The sequence below is a fragment of the Podarcis pityusensis genome, assembly GCF_964106645.2.
Source record: "Podarcis pityusensis genome assembly, chromosome: 12".
Classification (NCBI taxonomy): domain Eukaryota; kingdom Metazoa; phylum Chordata; class Lepidosauria; order Squamata; family Lacertidae; genus Podarcis; species Podarcis pityusensis.
Genome location: NC_138037.1, coordinates 37,816,183 through 37,837,639, shown reverse-complemented (window position 1 = coordinate 37,837,639; position 21,457 = coordinate 37,816,183). Strand labels below are relative to the sequence as shown.

The window sequence follows — 21,457 nt, the reverse complement described above, 5'->3', positions numbered from 1 at the left end:
TACCTCACTTTCTCTTCTGCAGTGACCTCATCCTGTTACAATGCTACTATTCATGCAGATGCGGTGGAAAGCCACACACAAAAGTTTCATTTAGTCACATAAACAAGCATATTTGGCCTGTTTGATTAAAAACGAACGCTTAATACGGTCCTGTGTCAATTTTCTAATTTACGTTCGAAAAGGAGACATTGCCGTGAAAGAAACAACAACAACCACCCACAATCACTTCTGCCGACAAGTATTCCTTCATATAAATATACATGCAAGGCCTGAGCTTCAGCAGGCTTTAAAAAAAGTAACTGGGCATATATATAGGCATATATACAAGAATGCATCTTTTAAAAAAGTGATTCTGGGACAAACATCCATAGCTGAAATGCATTCCTGTAGATCTACTGATTTCAGGAGATGGCCAGTAATATATTCTGGGAAAGGGTGAAAATCTAAGCGGGGCTTCACAAGAGCACACTCTTTCTATCAGATGCCATCAGAGCCTCAGCTGAGTGCCATCTATTCCTTATTCTTATGCCCTCTGGTGGCACAGATCTGGGGTTAAGACTGTACCATTCCTCCCTCGTATGTATGTTAAGCAATGCAGCCTAAAGCACACATTGAGTTCCCTCAGCCCAGTAAGAAGAGATGGCTACATCCATGGATGAAAAAGGATTTCTGTAGAGATTCATTGACTCAAATAGGGAATATTTATGATGATCTGAAAAGTAAGGAAAGGAAAATCCTCGGGTCCCTATTTTGAAATAAATTTATTCTTGACGGATTAGATTTTTACCCAGTGGCACTTTCAATTACATACCTCAAATAAGGATTCAATTTAGATTTAATAAGACAGTTATTGCATGCTAATGAAATACTAATGGATTATTAAAAACATATTTTTCCTCAGGTTTAACAACCCCAGAGTAGACGCATCTATCTGGATCAAAATACACACGGCTTCAATCTCCTATTGGAATTGAATTTAAACATATAAGATGAAAGATTAAGCGTATCATTTGATTATAGGACAATTACATATTTGATACAATGGAATAGGTAATAGGTAATATTTATCTATGAAAAGACCGAGGTTGCTTTTAATTAATAATGATTAAAACAAACAAACCACAGTTTGCCTGACAGTGACATGCTATGTTCATTGTGTGGGTGGGTGTGGCACTCAAAATAGATTTTGGCATGATTTGGACATAGTGGGAAATTGTGGTTTGCCACTGTGTGAACAAGACTGTCTGTACCCATTCAACCCGCTTCTCCTTCATCTATCAAAAATGAGAAGAGATTGCTTGTTTTACAGATTTGCTGCCTTAGCCTGTTTCAATGTATATTAAGGTATTTTAAATATTTATCAAAAGCTACCTTGCTAATGTTGTTAAAGGACAGGGTACAAATGTGAATATATAAATAGAAAGCTTCTGCTTTCTGTTTCAAACTAACAACGGATTTACATTATGTCTGAATTCTTTGGTTTATTTAAACTATGGTTAGCAAGGGGAAACCCCCACCCCAGAAAAAAAACCTTGGTTCTCAAACCAGCAGTTCTTTTCAAGCCACAGTTCCCTTAGCTTGGGCATCACAGGAAACTGTGGTTGGTCAAAATAGAAAGATGTTTATTCTTGTGAACCCAAAATAATAGGCAAGAGAGAGTGATCAAAAGAACAACAGACTCTCCAAAGATCATTCACATAGCCAGAAACCATAGCTGCCTGTTGCAGCTGAACCAAACCACAATTTGAGTAACGTGCACACTTGCTACGTTTCAGGAATGTGTATGGTTTTCTCCCTCAGATCAAGTTCAAGGGTTACCTGGTCTTCAGAAGAAGGCAGATTTGCCCATTACTGATTGACTAGCTGTTGCTTCAATCACACAGCCACATCCCCTTGTCCTCAGAGCAGCACTGTGCGAGGGGCTGAGCTAAACCTCAGGGCTGTCGTGAAACCACGACCCCCTCTTCTCAGAGCTAGGATTGAACAAGGGGTTCAGAATAAAGCACTAAGCAAATGTTTGAACAGAAAAACATGCAATGTGCCCGAAAGCAAGAAGAGTGGATTTATTGTGTGTGGTGCTGAGAAGACGTTCGATCCAGAGGCTCTCAGCGCATCATTACAGGAGTGAAAGTGGGAGAAGGCACCAGCAAAATGCACACACGTGTGTGATAGTACATCTGAATGCAGCCTTCATACAGAAATGGACAACTGGTGATTTCATTGAATTACAAGGAGAGTGTCTGTGTGAGACAGTGGGCGGTGGTAGGTTCTCTCCTGTTCCCATGGTCTGCAGATTGGGAGGCATATTTTCAATATGAATTTACACCATACCAAAAGACAGGCCTTCATGTGACCATACATATCTATGCATGCACAAACATATATTGAAAACATCTATTTTAATGTGTGCACAGCATGACCTTAAGCCTACTGCAACACACCCTCCAACATTTCTCTGATGAAAATATGGACTTCCTATTCCATTACAGTGGTGCCTCGCAAGACGAAATTAATTCGTTCCGCAAGTTTTTTCTTCTTGCGAGTTTTTCGTCTTGCGAAGCACGGTTTCCCATAGGAATGCATTGAAAATCAATTAATGCGTTCCTAGGGAAACCGCTTGCCAGGCTGGCGGTGCGGAGAAGGGCTTTTCTCCCCACCGCAAGCCTTCAGGACAGGTACGGGAACAGAGGGGAAGGCGCGCAGCGCTTTCCCTCTGTTCCCGGGGCTTGCGTGGGAGGAGGGTTTTTCCTCCCCACCGCCAACATTCAGAACAGCATTCTGAATGTTGGCGGTGGGAAGGAAAACCCTCCTCCCACCCCAAGTCTTCAGGAAAGCCATCTGAAGCTGGGCGGCGGGAGAAGGTGTCCCCGCCCCCCCCGCCCGGCATCGGAGCTTCGTTCCGATGCCGGGCGGCGGGAGGAGGCGTTCCCCCCCCCGCCCGGCATCGGAGATTCGTTCCGATGCCGGGCGGCGGGAGGAGGCGTTCCCCCCCCCCGCCCGGCATCGGAGATTCGTTCCGATGCCGGGCGGCGGGAGGAGGCGTTCCCCCCCCGCCCGGCATCGGAGATTCGTTCCGATGCCGGGCGGCGGGAGGAGGCGTTCCCCCCCCGCCTGGCATCGGAGATTCGTTCCGATGCCGGGCGGCGGGAGGAGGCGTTCCCCCCCCCGCCCGGCATCGGAGATTCGTTCCGAAGCCGGGCGGCGGGAGGAGGTCCGAGGACAGTGGGGAAGACGCGCTGCGCTTCCCCGCTGTCCCGGAGATTTCCCTATGGGCTGTCTTCTTGCGAAGCAAGCCCATAGGGAAATTTGTTTTGCGAAGCGCCTCCAAAACGGAAAACCCTTTCGTCTAGCGGGTTTTCCGTCTTGCGAGGCGTTCGTCTTGCGGGGTACCACTGTATCGTCATCATCATCATCATCATCATCATCATCACCACAGCTCCCATCTGACTGGGTTGCCCCAGTCACTCTGGGTGCCTTCTAACATACAGTGGTACCTCTAGATACGAACGGGATCCATTCCGGAGCCCCGTTCACATCTAGAGGTAAACGTAACTAGTGACAGCATGTCTGCGCATGCGCATGTTGCTTTTTGCCACTTCTGCGCATGAGCATGGCGTCATTTTGAGCGTCTGCGCATGCGCAAGTGGCGAAACCCAGAAATAACGTGCTCCATTACTTCCAGGTTGCCACGGAGCGCAACTCGAACGCACTCAACTCGAAGCGTATTCAACCCGAGGTATGACTGTATATAAAAACATAATAAAAGATTAAACATTTTAAAACTTCCCTATACAGGGCTGCCTTCAGAAGTCTTCTAAAGGTTGTATAGTTACTTATCTCCTTGGCTTGGGGGGTCGCATAACTCCATACCCTCAAACATGTCTTTGATGAAAATAGGGACGTCCTAAGGAAAAGTGGGACATTCTGAGATCAAATCAGAAAACTGGATGGCTTCTGTAAATCCGGGACTATCCCTGGAAAATAGGGACACTTGGAGAATCTGCTGCTGTCTAGCATCTGTGCATATACTGAATGCATGCAGAAGATAGGAAGAGAGCTGTGAAACTGGCAGTTATATGCAGCCCAATCCCAGTGTGGGGTGGCAATTTTCTAGCACTTTTGACATGTAGATACCTAAATTCCAACTATAAATGTGCATTTCTCAGCAAATCCCCATACAATAATTATTACAGGTCTTCTTTAAAGAAAGGGGGGGAAATACCTATCTGAATGTATTTCATTCTTTTTTTAAAAAAAACAGAATTGTACCTTACAAGATATATAGTACAGTTTTTATATAGGATATGCTTTTTTGGGTTTTTTTAAACCCATCAATTGCCAAGAATGATGTCACATTTTAGGTTGTTAGCCAAGTTTTCAACCAATTGGATTCTACGTCTGAGACATGTAAAACCATTTATCTTCCAAAAATCTGGCATTCACATTGAACACTTCAGTTCATACTTCATTAGGTACCCCTAGCAACCCAATAAACACACAATAACTAGGGAGGTTTTCTTAAATAAAGAATGAATTCATTTAATTAGAAATACTGTTTCAATTAGCTTCCAGCAAAGCAAAAACAAAGAGCTGTGTTTTTTCCGCCCCCAAACACAGAAAGCTGACTGCTTTATCGTTATTGCTCAAAACAGTCAGGATGTTCATGATCAATGAGGTCTTCATGGATGTTCCTGATAATCCTACTCCCCTTTTATTTATTATTTAAAAGGAATAATTTAATTTTTTCTTCACATATGCTTCACGGTTGTTTATTTTTTATTTTACTATGGACTGCCTTCACAACAACCCTGTGAATAAGCTATCCTTCCCAATTTACAGGCAGGAAATCCCCCCAGAGTCACAAAATGAATCCTGGACGGAATTGAGACTTCAAGTCAGCTTATCAGAGCCGGCCCCAAATCTAGGCTTGGAGGGCATGTACTTCAGTTCACTTAGTGAGCTTGAGCAGGGGATTGGAGAAAGTGGAAACAGGAGTGCCACAAATAGGAGGTACTTGGTTCAAGAGCAGAAGAATTACGTTTCCAAGCACAATTCAAAGTATCGGTGCTGACCTTTAAAGTTCTAAACGGCCTTGGCCCAGGATACCTAAAGGAGCATCTCCACACCCATTGTTTTAGCCTGGACACTGAGGTCCCGCTTTGAGGGCCTTCTGGCAGTTCCTTCACTATGAGAAGTGAGGTGACAGGGAACCAGGCAGAGGGCCTTCTCAGTAGTGGCGCCTATCCTGTGGAACGCCCTTCCATCAGATGTCAAGGAAATAAACAACTACTTGACTTTTAGAAGACACCTGAAGGCAGCCCTGTTTAGGGAAGTTTTTAATGTTTGATGTTTTTAATATTCTTTTGGGAGCTGCCCAGAGTGACTGGGGAAACCTAGCCAGATGGGCAGGGTAATCATCATCATCATCGTCCAGAATTTACACCAGACATGGCTAATCCACTGACTTCATCATAAATCATCTTCAGGCATTCAAAGGAATGCACAAGGTCTCAAACTGGGTAGCAGTCACCCCTCCCCAGCTTCTGGGTGTATGCAGAATCCACTCACTAAGTATCACACACTGAGTGTGAAGGTGTGAAGGAGAATCCTGGGCACATTCAATTCCCGTGATCCGGAACTTTGAACAATCAGGGTTCCTGATCAAAGAGAGAACAAGGGAGGCATTCACAGTGAGTTCCGGCACCTCTTTTTTCTAGAAAAATGGCACTGCTTAACACACAGCTCCTGTTGGATATGAGCTGTGCATCCACAGCTGTGAGGGAACACTAAAAGTGAATCCTCCAGAGATCTCAGTGATTGGGCACGGATATAAGGGATCAAGTGGTCCTTGAAGAGCCGTCTACTCCCAGTCTCATTAAAAATAAAGAACCCTAAGAATGAAGGTTATATATGATATATTCAGATCTATCTATGTGCTTATAGCTGTCTTGCCTGGAGTCTTCAAATTACCCTTCTCCCTCCACTGACATTAGACTTGAAGGAAACATTCTGTTCCAGCCAATATAACAGGTTGTGTTGTGTGTTCGGTTGCACTGGGTGTGGTGAGTCCTTGGGTGGGATGGGGACATGTTGCAGTGAACTGCAAGGGAGAGGAGATAGTGAGAAAAATCACTCCTACAAGGTTCCTTCTATTCATAGTTCTCAGGATCCAACCCAATGCTTGGATAGTGATCAATGTTCTCTAACAAATTCCTCACTTGTTCACCCGTCACAAATCTCAAGACATTTTCACATGTGATGCTCAAACCAGTAGATGTCGGATGCTCAATAGGGAGGCAGACTGTATGGTCTCAACTGGAAGGAAGTCCTATAAAATGGGGCCCACAATACTGAACACACAGCTCCTGCTGGGTATGAGCTGTACATCCAAAGCTGGGGGGGAACACTAAAGGTTTTATCCTTCTAATCCCAATGCCAACACTACATCTCCTATACCTCTCACTCTTCTCTCATCTCAAATTTTATTCCACACTGACAGCATTCAAATGCCATACAAAGCGTGGGAACAGATAAACAATTATGGGTATCACATAATCAAGCACCATCATAGCTTATCCACTTGTACCTTTCCTCCATACCACACACACACACACACACATACACAAACAACAACAACAACAACAACAACAACTTTTTTTCCTCCAGAGCTTTCCCCACAGAAACCAAGCTGAATTGGAGCAAATGGCAGTCTGTGGAAAACCTGAATATATGTTGCTCCGATTCAGCTTTGAAGAGCTGGGGTTTTTTGGGGGGAAGCTCCAGAGCAAAGAAAATAGCTTTTGGACACAAAACTTTAAAGTGTGGACCTGTACCTGGAAAGAGCAGGGCTAAAGGTAAGTATGGATAAACCCTTAAAGGTAAAGGTAAAGGGACCCCTGACCATTAGGTCCAGTTGTGACCGACTCTGGGGTTGCGGCACTCATCTCGCTTTATTGGCCGAGGAAGCTGGCGTACAGCTTCCGGGTCATGTGGCCAGCATGACAAAGCTGCTTCTGGCGAACCAGAGCAGCGCACGGAAACGCTGTTTACCTTCCCGCCGGAGCAGTACCTATTTATCTACTTGCACTTTGACGTGCTTTCGAACTGCTAGGTGGGCAGGAGCAGGGACCGAGCAACGGGAGCTCACCCCGTCGCAGGGATTCGAACCACCAACCTTCTGATCAGCAAGTCCTAGGCTCTGTGGTTTAACCCACAGTGCCACCCGCGTCCCGGATAAAACCTTAGTCTTGCTCAAAAAAGCCCGAGCCAATTCTAATCCTGACTAAAACTCACACTGAGAGCCCCTCCCTGCAATTCCGCATTCCTTTTTTAGTTCAACCAAGCTGCAAAAAATTCATAATTTGCATTATGAATCTCTCTCTCATTATTCTAGTAGACAAGCATGGAATTAGGTGAGATAATTTGGAAAACAGATGAGATGAATATGATTTGTTTTAAATCTACACCAAGTGAAGGGGGTCCCAATCTGGGGCCTTCAATTAGTGCACAGAAACAGATGAACATATTGTGTTTCTTAGACCAAAGTCTTTGAGAAAGGGAGAGAAGCACATCTATCAATGAGGTCACATATGCAAATGACCCTTTAATCACTCCCAATCGTCCTGGCACTGTTTATCCGTAGGGACACCAGCATGCATGTGGCTTTCAACTAGAAGCATCATGAGGATTGAAGTGGAGAGTAAAGAGAGCTCTGCTCAAATTCTTACAAGCCATACAATCCATCTCAAGTTGGTCCTCACCTCAATTTTTCTTGTACATATTTCAAAGAGTCATAGAATCATAAAGCTGTATGAGACCCCAAGGGTCATCTGGTCTGACCCCATGCAATACAGGAATCTCAGCTAAAGCATCCATGACAATGGCTACCCAACCTCTGCTTGAAAACCTCCAAATGAAGGAGAGTCCACAACCTCCCGAGGGAGTCCATTCATTCCCTACTGCCTGCTACACCAGGCAGAAAATGTACTAGGAAAGTGGGGGGAGCAGCAAAGATGGCTTCATAAATAGAGAAAGAACTTGCCCATGTGAAGACCACCTGGTGGAAACCCTTACACATATGGTTCTTAATTGTAAACTATATGTTGATCTCCGTCAGCAATTTCTAGATCAACTCTGTATCCCCAAATGGAAACCAGTGTTGGAGGTCATACATTTACTATTACTGGGGAATGATCAGGAGCTCAGCAAGTTAGTGGCTAAATAACTCTATTTGGTTTTTTGTCGTTGAAATACACTGCAGATGTCTGATCTCCCTGGAGACCTAGAGATGTGACGATAGACTGCTCTGCCTCCTTTCTTTTTGTAAATGTTTTGTGCCACTGGGGAAGTGGTATTTCTGTATTGATTTGTTTTTGATGTTTGTATGTGATGCCAATAAAAGGTTTGATGATGATGATAAATAGTGGTGGCCTTCATAAATAGGAGACACCAGTTAGACTTCTCCTACTTCACCTGCAATTGTAAAATGAAGAAGATATTGCAGAGTAGTTCAATCGCAATGATCCTTGGTAGATTATTTTGTTGGCAGAGATAGTGGTGATGGGAGATGGAGAGGCTGATGGGCTCCCCTATATTTGAAAGTGCCAGCTAAAAGTGGGACTGTTAATATGAAAACTTCTTTAACAACAACAACAACACCACAATGAATCCTTCTGTAGCAAGTGTAAATTCTGATTTGCTGCATAACCAATTTGTTTTTACCTGTGCATAGAAAACTCAGTAACCCCCGCCCCCCGCAAAAGGTCAACAGTTATCTTTATTCTTGCACGCATTTCCTAGACAACCCAAAGAGAGGAGGAGGAAAAGGGAAAAGGAAACATCACTGACTCATTGCAGCAATCCATGCTGGATGACAAATTCTTGAAGCAATTCTAAAGCTCAATCCCAGAGGTGGCATTTGTGCCAAATTTCAATGACACGCTTCAGTAACATGAGATGTTCACTGTTAGCTCTGCCGTTCCTAACAACTCTTCAAGATTTGGATTCTTTTTCCCCAGGCTACAAAAGCACAAGGAATGAGTTCATTGCTGAAGAATGAAAGGGTCTCAGTGGCACAGGCTGCCTGGTGATTTGCTAAAGGAGCATGTGCCTGTTATTTTTCTGCTTACTCCACTGTTATGAATTTTAGCCAAAGCAGCCTACTGATTTAGGGGTCAGAAGACACCAAGGTAAATGCAAGAAGAATGAGAAACTTGGCGTTTTAAATTTAATATTTAGGCTCAGACTAACAACCAAATCCATATCTAAAACAATGAGAACCCTTCTGTTAAAGAGTGTCCTGTACACTCAATGCATTTTATTTAACATTTACATGTCATGTAAAGCTTATCACATCCCATTGCAAAGAAGCGAAGTACTTCGCTCTTCATTTAGGGCTCAAGCCAATCTGGAAACTCTTTCCACAAAGTTAACATGTGGAGAGCCAAGATAGGATTAGTCAGTAGTAAGGGATATATATGTACTTTGAACATGCTCAGAGGTGTTTTTGTTTTATTTTGTTACATAACACAAGTCCTTTTCACATCAATACCAGAGTTCACTGGACATTTTGTGGTGGCAGGAATGTAACCTGTTGAACCTGCAACTCAATGTCTATACAGTGGTACCTCGGGTTACAGACACTTCAGGTTACAGACGCTTCAGGTTACAGACTCTGCTAACCCAGAAATAGTACCTCGGGTTAAGAACTTTGCTTCAGGATGAGAACAGAAATCGTGCTCCGGTGGCGCAGCAGCAGCAGGAAGCCCCATTAGCTAAAGTGGCACCTCAGGTTAAGAACAGTTTCAGGTTAAGAACAGACCTCCAGAACGAATTAAGTGCTTTACCTGAGGTACCACTGTACCTGCAAACTGAGGTGGAAATTTGGAGAACTTAATTTAAGACTGGAATAATGAGAAGCTGAAAGAAACCAAAGCTGGCAAATTTATGTGACCCCTGAGCTCTGTCATCTATAATCTAATTGAGATTCCTGCATTGCAGGGGGTTGGACTAGATGACCCTTGGAATCCCTTCCAACTCTACAATATTATGACTCTATTATTCATCCCTAACCCTATGATGGCCGTTCTTTACTAGCCTGCCCAAACCAGGAAACTCTGCTCGGGATGCAAGGTCAACTAAGAAGCCACAGCAGGAGTTTCTAAACTTTCCTTTGACATCCAATAATCTATCAGAATAACATATGCTTTTATAGGGCACAATATCAAAAGCCTGTGTTAGCCCATGGAAATAACTATGCTTACAACTGCAAACGGGCAAACAACAAATTTTGAAAGGTTAGAGATTTTACAGGGATGGAAAACATATTAAATACTTTAAAACCCAATAGCATTAAAGTTCATACAGAGTGAGCAGGTGCTTACAGGGCAAGCATTCAAGTAAAACTAGAAATATTAATATTCTTACTATATATTATATATAAAGTGTAGCATTAGTCGTGCTGGGCCAAAGTATTCAAGCCAGAGATTTTCATAAATTTTGGGAGTAGGCAGACACCGCCCTGAAGATTGGATCAATCTTACTGGTGTTATTTCAGCAATTTTAATATCTTATTGTCTTAGTGGCCAAGAGATTTTCTTCCTTGCCCCCTTTAACAATATAAAGCCTTGTTGCCACTTCAAAAGTACCTATTCAGCTGCATTCCTGGGACAGAATGCCCCCTGGTGTAGCAAATATTCTGAAACTGCAAAAAAACCCAATCCTGCTCAATTTTGTAAATACTTTTTATGAAGGATCAGTGCAGGTTGCATTGATTTCTCACTGAGCACTGAATTAGAAACAGTTTATACAGTCAGGAAAACAAAGTGGCAAAGCCTTCCCCAGCCCGCGTATCTTCATCAGACAGCAGAGAAGGGTTTTTAGGAGTATGAATGCTCCCCGTCAACATTTTGTTTCATGTAGAAAAGTCAGACAGGCAGGACCTATCTTCTGATGTGCTAGGTTTCTATGTGTTGCATTTTATGTTGCCTTTCTTTCGAGGATCTCAGGGCATCATACATTTTCCCCTCCCCCACTTTATCCTCAAAACAACTCTGTGAGATGAGATAATACTGAGAGAGTGTGACTGGCCCTGTGAATGTCATGGATAAACAGGTACAGTGGTACCTCGGGTTAAGAACTTAATTCGTTCTGGAGGTCCGTTTTTAACCTGAAACTGTTCTTAACCTGAAGCACCACTTTAGCTAACAGGGCCTCCCGCCGCTGCCGTGTCGCCGCTACACGATTTCTGTTCTCATCCTGAGGCAAAGTTCTTAACCTGAGGCACTCTATTTCTGGGTTAGCGGAGTCTGTAACCTGAAGCGTATGTAACCCGAGGTACCACTGTACACTGCAACACCTCTGAGTCTTTCCCCAGAACCTTCAGGCAAAACAGGTTACAACATCCCAGCTGCTGCTGCTGCTGCTGCTGCTGAGTGCGACTTGCAGTAAATTCCTAAGGAGACTTCAGACAAATGAGTTTAGACTAACCTTAATGACCCTCAACTGCTGCTGTTCTTTGGACCCCAGAGCCATAAGCTGGAGCAGCTACAATGTGTTGCCGTATGCTATGAAGGAAGAATTTAGCAGCATGCATTCTATCCCTAAAACTAATATGTTGATACACAGAAAAACACAAAAAACTACTTCCTCTGCAGTATCTGGTGCTTCTGACTATTGGGGGGAAATACTGTGAGCTATGAAACACTGGGAAGAGAAAACCAGACCAGGAAAGCTGAAAGTTAGGGAACATTTCTAGTAAAATGTCCCATTTTACAAGCATGCTTGATCTCTAACTTTAGGACAAAAATTCCTATATTGGTACAGTGGTACCTCGGGTTAAGTACTTAATTCGTTCCGGAGGTCTGTTCGTAACCTGAAACTGTTCTTAACCTGAAGCACCACTATAGCTAATGGGGCCTCCTGCTGTCTCTGTGCCGCCGGAGCACAAGTTCTGTTCTCATCCTGAAGCAAAGTTCTTAACCTGAGGTACTATTTCTGGGTTAGCGGAGTCTGTAACCTGAAGCATATGTAACCTGAAGCGTATGTAACCTGTGGTACCACTGTACTGTTTATTTGTATGCATGTATCTTTGAATTTTACGGGACGCAGGTGGTGCTGTGGGTTAAACCACAGAGCCTAGGACTTGCTGATCAGAAGGTTGTTGGTTTGAATCCCCGCGACGGGGTGAGCTCCTGTTGCTCGGTCCCAGCTCCTGCCAACAGTTTGAAAGCACGTCAAAGTAGATAAATAGGTACCGCTCCAGCGGGAAGGTAAACAGCGTTTCCGTGTGCTGCTCTGAGTCGCCAGAAGTGGCTTAGTCATGCTGGCCACATGACCTGGAAGCTGTACGCCGGCTCCCTCGGCCAATAAAGAGAGATGAGTGCCACAACCCCAGAGTCGGTCACAACTGGACCTAATGGTCAGGGGTCCCTTTACCTTTACCTATCTTTGAATTTCAGAGTTTTGATACCTCCGTTTTGGCACACAGATTACAACACAACAAAGAGCCCTCACAAAAATCTCACCAGAACTGAATTCTTATTAGAATCATAGAATCTTAGAATTGTACAGCTGGAAGGGACCCCAAGGGTCATCTAGTTCAACCGCCTGCACTGCAAGAATCTCAGCTAAAGCATCCATGACAGATGATCCAACCTCTGCTTAAACACCCCCAAGGAAGGAGAGTCCACAACCAGCCGAGAGAGAGAGACCATCCATCTCGCTCTTGGTCCTTCACTTGCTGCCTCCTCTACTCCTCCTCCAGTTAGGAAGTTAGCACAGTGCCCCATAGTTGGTGCTTCCTCTCTAAGGCAACCAGCTATAGGGAGCCTTGTTAGCTTCCACAACTGGAAGAAAAGACAGCCACAAGAGTAGGAAGGGACAAAAATGACAGCTGGAACCCGTGTTTGATTTGCTGCTGTGATCAAGAATGGTGAGTTGTCCTTTTTATTTTATTTTATTAAGTCTCCTTTCACCTTCAACGTGCCTAACACTCCCATTTGGAAGCACTCCCAAAGTTAGAAGCAATTTACTGTATGCTCTAAGATACTGTGTTCCTGGAAGCCAGACTGTTCATACCAAGTCTGTGGATAAATAATGCTTTTATTAAAAAATGCAATCAGTCAAACGCTGCAGATACTGAGCTGATGGGTGCTTTCGAAAAACATTAGGGAACAATTTCCTAGCTTACTTTAAAGAATAAAAACCAAGGGGAAAATCAGTTGCAGTTTCTGGATCAAATTCACCTTGATAGACAGATTAAATAGGCATATTACCTTTGATGTTATATGAAATTTGAAACTGGCTTATCTCTCCCCCCCACCTTAAAATTCAATTAAGAGCTTTTTCCTCTTTAGAAATTGTTTCAAATTAGGTTAGATTTCCAAACACAGAGCTCAGAATTGGGTTATATGTGTTTACAATTATATAAAATTCAGTTTTCAAAAAGTATAGACATATGTAATTTAACAATAACCAGAATAAATTTGTAAAGCCGGTTTCCAAACTCCCATCTTTCATTTTTGTTATAAAAAGCAATTCTGCAATATATTATAAATACTCAAGAGGCTAAATGAGGGTCAGTTCACATAATTAAGTCATGTGCAACAAGTTGTATGGAACCATAGGTGGGGTTCTTGTTGGGTGATTATATTGGAGCATATACATGTGGATTCACTCTGAGATGTGCATTTGCATCCAGTCTGTGCATGTGGTTCCCAGACCAGCAAGGGGACATCTATTTAGTCTTCAAGTTGATCTCTGTTAGTAGATCAAGGTAAATATGTTTTTCTACAATGATGTATGCTGGTATAGGAAAAGCCCATATACATAGCTTGAAGTTCACACAACTGAATGTTCACTCATTGCGAAGTAAACCTTGCCAGTAGAAGTTAATGGAATGATATGTATTCTACTATATAAAAAAATTGTAAGGTTAGTGTCATGCTGCAATTCAGCATGACAACAAACCCACAGGCACACAAGCAAACAAGCAGCAAGTGGCCCCACGGTGAGCAGTTGGCTAAACTACTCTCTGAAGCACCTCCAACTCTCCTTTCAAAGGGCAGGGGAGGGGAGCTGTGAGGGGAGAGGGAGGGCTTTGAGGCAAGTGGGGAAGGGAAAGGTTTGGGAGAGATGTGAGGGGATGAGTGAGGAGTACAGGAAGGGGAGTTTGGTCACATGCAAAGGGAGGAGGGGCTGGCCAGGTATAGGGGGAAGGATGTTGGCAAAGGGGTAGGTGAGCAGAGGTAGAAGTCCCTAAAGAGGTAAAGGGACCCCTGACCATTAGGTCCTGTCACGGACGACTCCGGGGTTGCAGCGCTCATCTCGCTTTACTGGCCAAGGGAGCCGGCGTACAGCTTCTGGGTCATGTGGCCAGCATGACTAAGCCGCTTCTGGCGAACCAGAGCAGTGCAAGGAAACGCCGTTTACCTTCCTGCCGGAGCGGTACCTATTTATCTACTTTGACTTGATTTCGAACTTTGACGTGCTTTCAAACTGCTAGATTGACAGGAGCAGGGACCAAGCAATGGGAACTCACCCCGTCGTGGGGATTTGAACCACCGACCTTCTGATCGGCAAGTCCTAGGCTCTGTGGTTTAACCCACAGCGCCACCTGCGTCCCAGCAGTCCCTAGTACATGAATAAATACAAATCAATATATAAAACTTATTCAGCAATCTGTGAACTTTCCAACGATCAAATGCCAAAAGTGATAGTATTTACCCCTGACAATTACAGGATGCAAAACAAAACCATACTTAACAACGATGCCTCGTTGTGTATACATATATTTATACGGTTAAATGTTGCATTAGAATAAAATATGACATCATCTTGCATTGAGGGCACAGTCCTCAAATCCCTGGGAGGGCATTGTTGGAAAGAGGGTCTGATGCCAGAACCTCCTGGTCTGACTACCACTGGTGCCTCTGTGCGATCTGATTGACATCAAAGTTCAGATGTCAGTAGGGCCAAAAAGGAAGTGTCTGGGGGCCACTATAGGAAGCATCTTAAATCCAAAGGATCTAAAATAATCTGATCCCCTGACACACCACCAAACCAGTGAAACGTTTAGTTAGGCTCCTGAGTGTGACTTAATTTCTTTGTCCCCTTTCCCTCCCACTGCTTCCAATCTGGAGGGAAAACACAATACAGCCCGGAAATAGAGGGAGGAACACAGAGGGAGTCTTTCCACTCTCACTTCCGCCCTGCCAGTTCAAGCCCATCAGGATGTTTGGATAGGCCTTTGGTTTTCTCTCTCCACACTTAGGATTGCAGCCCGAATATGTTTTATATTTGGTGTATGTTTTAAAACTCTACAAAGATACGAAAGATATATATATATATATATATATATATATATATATATATATATATAGCAGGAAGAACAACGACTAAAATAAAACAAAACACCAAGCCTCAACATCAAAGTGTGGGAGAGTAGGTTTGTGACCTGATTTATTCTAACCTGTAGAGGGTCTGCCACCTCCTGCTGGAATTTCAATTAGGTTCTTTATATGAGTTCTGGAGCCAGGAGCCATAATGCAATGCAAAGCTAAGTGCTCAAGCTCATTGGTTTCAATGGGCTTAAGCACACTTAAGCCTGTGATGGATTGTGGTCACAGAATGTAAGAAAATCAGTTCACACACACACAAAACATGAAAGCAGCTTCACAGTCACAGCCCTTATGGTTTTTCCCCCCTCCTAAGCATCTGGGGCATAGATTGGGGCTTGACACCGCAAGTCTGCAATTTTTGCGTGCGTTCTTTTGAACCTGACACTGGTTATAAATCCCAAGAATATACAGCCAGGCTCAGAGTGGCGGTTGCTGTTGTTGTTGATTCTCTTTTTCATCTGAAACAACTCCCTGACACACCATGGTATTATTTATTCATTGCAGAATCGCAAAGATCAGGTAGCACCTTCCAAAATACTCCCGGAGCCTTTGAACTGGCTGCATATTGTATGAAAGTAGCCGGCGACGAGAGAAAATTAAAGATTAGACCTTTCTTTTTAATTTAGAAAACAAATGTGAATAAGGCAAGCATTCAGAAATAAGTTACTAAAACCGACTTATAAAGTCGCCTTAAAAATCTCTCAGCAGCTTTAGCTTCTATTGTGTCTGAAGAAATATATGAGCCCATAACAGTCTCATGAGATTTCATTACTGAAAAGGCTCATTAGAAAAGGCATTAAAATACTAATTACCTCATAAACTATTTAGTTGTGTACCCACTGGGAGAGTACTTACTAGTGCCCAAGCTCTGCATAGATCCAGCTAATCAATTAATGCTCATTACAACTAGAAAGAGTATGCAGACTGTAGCATGTAGCAGAAATAAATAAGTCAGAGGTTAGCTTGGAAAGTGACTTGGCTGTAACAGAGCCTTCCTTTGCAACACTGCTTTTATCTGCCACGATTTAATTTTAATCAGCATTTTCGATACTGTGGGTAATGTGACTCTGTCGGCTTGAAGAATCTCAGCAAGCACCGTTGCTTCTTAGGTACATAATTTATCACAACCAACCCTATGAATGGCGTTCAGAGATTAAAGTGGAAGAGGTTGATAACTGTTGATGTTTTGCAAAGTAACCTAGATCCCAAAATAAGCCATCTTAAAAGAAAGGGATGCGTTTTCATTGTTTGTTTTCACTGCTTGTGTTTTGGTTGTTGGTAAAATAATAATAATAATAATAATAATAATAATAATAATAATAAATTAAAAGAAAGGGATGCAAGCACTTTTCTTTGCGCATCCATTGTAGTGCTTGGGAAACACAGGAAACGGCTTTCATAGAATCACAGAGTTGAAAGAGACCACGTGGGTCATCTAGTCCAACCCCCTGCAATGCAGGAATTTTTTGCCCAACGTGAAGCTCGAACCCATGACCCTGAGATCAAGAGTCTCATGGTCTACTGACTGAGCTGTCCAGTTTGGCACCAACTTATATCACTGGTCCATCTGCCTCAGCGCTGACTACAATAACTGGCTCTCTGGGGTTTCAGGTAGGGAAAATATCTTCCATCTATGTTACGGCTTCTGCTGCTATGACAATTGTGGAGCTGTAAGAAAGACGATAGGGGTAAGGGTGCCCTTTTACAAGGATTGTACAGCAGAGCTGATGCAACTTAGGGACATTTGAGCTGTCCATATGCTCCATATACACGGCAAGAGATCATTCTTCCCTCCCTGCTCCCTCCTGCTTTGCTCATGATGGCATTTCTGAAGCAATCGAATGTGTGGCTACACTCACTGCCGCTGTATGTTTGTGTCTGATATGCGATGGATTCCTAGCGACTATGCCTTCTCATTGAATTCTTGCTACTTGCCAAATTGAGATAAGGATGAAGCCTGTCATATGTTGGACTCCTTCAGATCTCCCATCTTCAACCAGAGTAGTTTTTGGGGCAGAGAGAGAGAGAGAGAGAGAGAGAGAGAGAGAGAGAGAGAGATGGATGACTATAGAATGGACTACTAAAAGGTGGAAGAGGGGAGGAGGACTAGATAGCCAGGGTACCAGAGAAAGTAATGTGCAGCTGGGGGACAGGAGCTGCGTGACTGTTGCTTTAAGTCTTCCAAACACTGGTGTGCACATGTTCAAATGGTTCAAAATGAAATCTTAAAAATAGGAATGGTGACTACAACATTATTCCATGTATGGTTGAATATATATTCCAGAATGCTCAGCAACTTGGAGATGTGATTGGAATCTCATCTCAACAAATGGTTTGGCCCATTGATTTCTAGGCACTAGGTTTTGTGATATAGCTACCATTGGCCAACTCTGGGAACTGTATAATTATAACCTGCATAATTTCCAAGCTGTGAGTGTTAGTGTTTATCTGGCCAACATGGCACCACTTCGGTGCAAGATGTCAGCAGGCTTGGAGGAAATGCAGGAATCGCAGATATCTTTAGAAAAATTCAGCGGGAGGGCACAAACAATAGTTCAATGAGGACCGAGTGTGCTTAGTGGCCATGGAATTTTGACTGTTGGGGTCTGTGTGAAACTGAGTAAGAGGGGGAATGGAAGGAAATATCATGGTGGCTGGGACATTGAACAGGAGCACTTTGCATTGCAATGTTTTGTTGCAGGCCCCATGTATTATATATGATGTTGTAATACACCAATACCCAAAATTTAGTCTATACTGGTCTACTGCCTGACATCAAAGCAAGCCCCTCACGGTGGGCAAGTGTGTCCTTTTGCAAACGTCCTGGAAAATGCAGCACCCTTTCCTCTGGTGTGCCTGACTGGGTATGCAGATGGCTGTGGCCTGCAAAATGGTGGCCATAATTACTTACAATAAACTGCTTGCTAAATAGGCTAATTGGAAACAAGATAACCCCAGTGGCAGTTGTGAAAAGTACTGTACTGAGAATAGCTGCAAAAAGTGCTTCCACGAAACAAACGATCGCCAAAAAGAACAGCCCCCCCCCCAAAGAATAGGCCAAGACATTGCCAATAGGCGATGTCTTGCCAATGAACTCTCCCACTGGTGTGGACACCAGGAAAACAGTCCTCTAGGCTCCTTCATGAGAGCTACATGCTAGCAAGTGCAGTCATATGAAGGCAGGCACAGACATTTTCAGTTTCTCCCTACAACTCGCATAAAGAGACTGCATGGCTGCTTAAGGAACTGAAGTCACAATTTTCATTTATTTGTATTTATCTAACTCCGCTGACATTTATGGGATGTAAGAGGCCTGGTTAATGTTTTGGCCAGTTTAGTTCACATCCAAAATTGCCTGGGCAAAATCTTCTGGGCTGCTGAAAAGTGAGACTAAGAGGGAAAAGGCTTTCAAAAAGTCTCCTTATTGCTTAATAACACAATCCTCCATTTAGCGGCAAGCTCCTTCGAAATTAAACTTCCCTTGAAAAACAAAGGTTCATGATTAAAACGTAAGGTTGTGTTTTTTTTTAAGAGCAAAAACAAACCCTGAAGAGTTTCATGAGGGGAAAAAAATGAACTAAGAAAGTTTTAGATGTTTCGTGGAATTTAAAATCTCAGTGCCTGCTATTCATGCAAGGTGAATATTGGAATCACAAAAGTGTAGACGTCCAGGCTTAACGCCACCAGAAAGCCATTTAAGCCAGCAGCATTCAAGGGAAGGATTCTCCCAAACTAGCACAGAACTAAACTTGGTTGATGTTTAGGGATATTGAAGAATCCTGGCAGAAATGGAAAAGGGGGCAGAAATTGCTGTAGTTCACATGTCGTTAGGAATGGAAGTGAATACAACTGGTATTCATTCACATCATTGCTGCTGTTTTGTTTTTAAGACTGCAAAAACAATATATAATTAATGACATGGGTGGTTTTTGTTTTGTTTTTACATTGTTTTGACGTTTTCTTTACATTGAGATGAATGTAAGCTATGTAGGTTATGTGAATACAGTGGTGCCCCGCAAGACGAATGCCTCACAAGACGAAAAACTCGCAAGACGAAAGAGTTTTCCGTTTTTTGAGTCGTTCCGCAAGACGAATTTCCCTATGGGCTTGCTTCTCAAGACAAAACGTCTTGCGATTTCTTGCGAGTTTGTTTCCTTTTTCTTAAAGCCGCTAAGCCGTTAATAGCCGCTAAGCCGTTAATAGCCGCTAAGCCGCTAATAGCCGTGCTTCGCAAGACGAAAAAACCGCAAGACGAAGAGACTCGCGGAACGGATTAATTTCGTCTTGCGAGGCACCGCTGTAGTTATGTAACATACGTAACCTATGTTAAATAGGAAAAAGCGAGATGGATAATGTCGTATTTGGCAGAAACCAAACTGCAGCAGAATGGAAACAGCTCTGGTTGTGATACATACAGGGGACGAGTATGTTTCCAGCTACCCCCCTTTGGCCTCAGATGCCTTATAAGAAACTGCTTCAGGAGAGGGACTGTGAGCAACTTGAAACTGTGAAGCTCCCTTGCTATTGGATGCTGCATGTTGTTATATTTCTAGTACTGGTATACATTTTTTAAATATGTTATTACATTTGCAATTCTTTCACTATGATATTCTGAAATTGTTTTGCAGTTGTTGTTTTTTTTAATGCACCCCTGTTTCTTTGCTGAAAGCCGCTTTGAGCATGAGTTTTTGTGTGTGTGTGTGGAAAAGCGGCATAAAAAACAAAAACAAATGAAGGAATGGAAAAAGGTTAGAATGGAAATGGCTGCCTTCTTGCATCCTATTGATGCTATTTGAATAAGAAGTGGCAAAGACAAGTCAGATCAAGAGGGCTTCCATTCTTAGGCTGGAAGTCCTTTGGTCAGACATCTTATCTGTAAAGCACCATGTGCATAGATGGTGCTCCAACTAGAACATGATCTTCTACCGCGAGTGGCCAAAGAATATTTAAATCAACTGCAAAATGTTAAATCACAATTAGAAATCACATTTTCACATTTAAATGTCATAGATCTGTTGGTTACATCCTTATCATTTTCAGAATTGCTCAATTCAGTAGATAGCAAATGCAAATACACAGGCGCATGCGTGCGCATGCACACACAAACACAAGCCACAGATGGTGCGTACAGTGCCATATCTTGTCTCCATGTAGTGAATGGGTGGGGGTGCTGCTGCTGTATCAAAAGATAGCTCTCCTTCAAGCTGCCTTTTCAGGCTCCCACAAAACCTCATACCCACCCCCTGACAATCTTGTGAAAGACACAATGAAAGTGGCCCAAGCTCCCACTTTCTGTGCTTTCGTGCTTCACTCATGGTGAAATGTGTGAGCACAAATCCATATGCAAACAATGTATACCATAATGGGAGAGAAAAGCAAACCTCCCCTTCTCACGTCACCTAGAAAGATGAAATGTAGAGGCAAGAATCAGGTGTGCCACAATTTCTCACTACCTTTCTGAATTCATGACACAACTCAAACAAATGAGATGCTTCTAAAGGTCTCCCCCAGAAATCCTCTCGCAGTCAGTATTACCACGTCCCTAAAATGCTAGATCTGTGAAGCAGAAGGAGAGGATGAGCTTACTGCTATTTCCCCCCAGTTAAACTAGTGATGACATATTCATCAAGTACATTTAAAAAGTAAAAAATAGTGTTTTGATTGCTAGGGTAAGGCAATTTCCCTGCAACATATGCCCTAGCCAGTGAAAAGCATATGGACCCCAGTAACAACACAGCAACCAACATATATATATATAGAGAGAGAGAGAGAGAGAGAGAGAGAGAGAGAGAGAGAGAGAGAAGGATCCTGACAATGAAGCAATCAGAAACGAGATTTTCTCAGGCCTTCCATGACTCAAGAAGAGAGACAGAGTATGTTCATGAGTCACATTGTTGGGTGGGTATGTTAAATACTAGAACATTGCTGATTTAATCTGTGGTGATTCTTATCCTTTTTCATACTGTTTTATCATGCAGTTAATGTTTTATGGAAACAAGCCTGAATATTTCCTGCATTTTTTAAATTTCAAGTCTGCTGGGCATTAAAACAACCATTTA

At 43.1% G+C, this 21,457-nt stretch overlaps 1 protein-coding gene across 9 annotated transcripts in view; it reads right to left on the bottom strand.

The window, feature by feature from the left end:
• The window catches only part of CREB5 (cAMP responsive element binding protein 5), a 263,319-nt gene that overhangs the window by 36,322 nt on the left and 205,540 nt on the right, over nucleotides 1-21,457 (bottom strand). The window lies entirely within an intron of this gene.